Here is a 2794-nt window from a genome sequence, read left to right on the forward strand (position 1 = left end):
AAAAAAAAAAAAAAAAAAAAAAAAAATTAATTGTGTTGCACTAGAGTCTGAAAAGTAAATTAATAAGACAACCCCATTTATAATAGCATCAAAAAAAGCTATTTAGGAATAAACTTAACCAAGAAGGTGAAAGTCGTGTATACTGAAAACTACGATACATTGATGAAAGAAATTAAAGAAGCTACAAATCAATGGAAAGACACTCCATGTTCATGGATCAGAAGACTTAATATTGTTAAATGTTCCTACTATTCAAAGTAATTTACAGATTCAATATAATCCCTACCAAAATGCCAATAGAATTCTTTGCAGAAATAGGAAAAAACCTAAAATTCATATGGAATCTCAAAGAACCCTAAATAGCCATAATAATCCCAAGAAAGGACAAAGCTAGAGGCCTTGCATTTTTCAAAACATATTACAAACTTTCAGTGATCAAAACTGTAGGGTGCTGGCAGAAAAACAGACACATAGACCAATGGAACAGAACAGAGAGCCCAGGCATGGTATATTTGAAAGCTGTTAGAAAATAAATTCTAAGAGTTCTCGTCACAAGGGAAAAAAACATTTTTTCCTTTTTTTTTAAAAAATATCTGTATAAGATGATGGATGTTAACTAAATTTATTCTGGTAATCATTTCATAATATATGTAAGTAAAGTAATTATGCTGTACACTTTAAACTTATACAATGCTACGTGTCAATTATATCTCAATAAAACCAGACGAAAAAAATAATAGAGAGCTCAGAAACAAACTTTCACATATACATTCAAATGACATTCAACAAGGGTGCCAAGACTACAACATGAGGAAAGGATAATCTCTTCACCAAATGGTGTTGGCAAACAGGATAGCCACATGCAAAAATGGTGTTGGATCTTTACCATATATTGTATACAAAAATCAATTCAAAATGGAATAAAGACTTGAAACTATAGAAATCCTAGGAGGGGGCTTCCCTGGTGGCGCAGTGGTTGCGCGTCCGCCTGCCGATGCAGGGGAACCGGATTCGCACCCCGGTCTGGGAGGATCCCACATGCCGCGGAGCGGCTGGGCCCGTGAGCCATGGCCGCTGGGCCTGCGCGTCCGGAGCCTGTGCTCCGCAACGGGAGAGGCCGCAGCAGAGGGAGGCCCGCATACCACAAAAAAAAAAAAAAAAAAAAGAAATCCTAGGAGGAAAACATAGGAGAAAAACTTGATGGCATTGGTCTTTGCAATGATTTCTTGGTTATGACACAAAGGCACAGGCAACAAAAGTAACATAGACAAATGGGACTACATCAAACTAAAAAGCTTCTGCACAGAAAAGGAAACAGTCGACAGAGTGAAAAGGCAACCTACAGAATGGGAGAAAATATCTGAAAACCATTTATCTGATAAGGGATATCTCAACAACAACAAAACTACATAACCTGATTTTTAAATGTGCAAAGGACTTGAATAGATATTTCTCCAAAGCACCAACACTAGTCAGCAGGGAAAGGCAAATCAAAACCACAATGATATCACCTCACACCTGTTAGGATGGCCACTATCAAGAAAATCAGAAAATAACAAAGGCTGATGAGGTTGAGGAAAAAAACAGAACCCATGGGCACTGTTTTGAGAAAAAACAGTCACCCTAGTCATAAGCATGCTTATCTTCAATTGTGGCAGATAATGCCAAACTTTTTCCCAAAGCGATTGTACCAATTTATATTCCCATCTATTTGGGGACTCGGTAATCATCCTCTTGGTCTACTTGTCAATTCTTGCACCAATAACATACTTAATCTTTGTCACTCAGCCATATGCCTTTCTGTCTAGTAAAGCAAATCCTTTCACCTCATTTTTGCTCATGAGCGTATATTGTGCCTTAGAATTTCCATTTGCATCTTAGATTCACCTTTTACCAAAGAACTCTTGGAAACAATAATAACGTGGCTAATAACAGCAATTGCAAGTATGTTTAATTTCATGAGTTTATAATGATACTCACTGGTTATCTAAGCAGGGCGTGAGGGCACCAACCGATTATTTTGAAAGCTATTAAATAAAGGGAAAGAATCAAGCATTTAACCTCCTTTTTCTATGTGAACTGTATCTCAAAGTAACCAAAGAGTTTATGAAAGTTTTTTATGGAAGTGTTGCAGCTAATCAACGAAGGAAGTGTTAAAGAATTACAATATCACCATTTTGTAACCCCTAAAGAATAAATTTTGTAACCCCTAAAGAATAAATGATCTTCGATGGCGTCTAACATCCCAGAAAGGACACATGCCGGCGTGGTGCTCTTCGGACACCACCTACGCAGCGTTCTTGTGAAAGGTGAAACCGGAATCTGATCAAGATTATATCAATTTATAGGAAACACAGGAGGAGAACCGTTAACAGACACCACAGATTCAGCTGGCAAATTCCAGGTTGTTACCGTTCGACTGCACCAGTTTCTCCCACAAAGAAGCTGTGAGGGCGGAGGAGGCAGAGGCAAAATAGATAGAGGGAGAATTTACGTATCAAAAGGTACTTGAGACAGAGCTGTTGGGAAAGAATTCTCCATAGGTGTTTCTGAATGTCTTGTGAGCAGAGGTAGGTACTGTCTTTTGGTTCTAGGCTATTTTTCAAGGATGGTTTTAGAGTGAACAGATTTGGAAGATTGAGATAGTGTCCCCCTCCAGAGTGGAGCACGGGTTTGCTTTCTGGCCGCTATAGTAACGATAATGTCTCCCTCCAGGTTTGCGGCTGGCAGGTCTACTTAAAGCTTATTATAATATTTTGGCGTTTCCTAAGCTTGGAGCTCTTCGTCTGTGACA

The sequence above is a fragment of the Physeter macrocephalus genome, chromosome 7 (genome assembly GCF_002837175.3).
Source record: "Physeter macrocephalus isolate SW-GA chromosome 7, ASM283717v5, whole genome shotgun sequence".
Lineage (NCBI taxonomy): Eukaryota > Metazoa > Chordata > Mammalia > Artiodactyla > Physeteridae > Physeter > Physeter macrocephalus.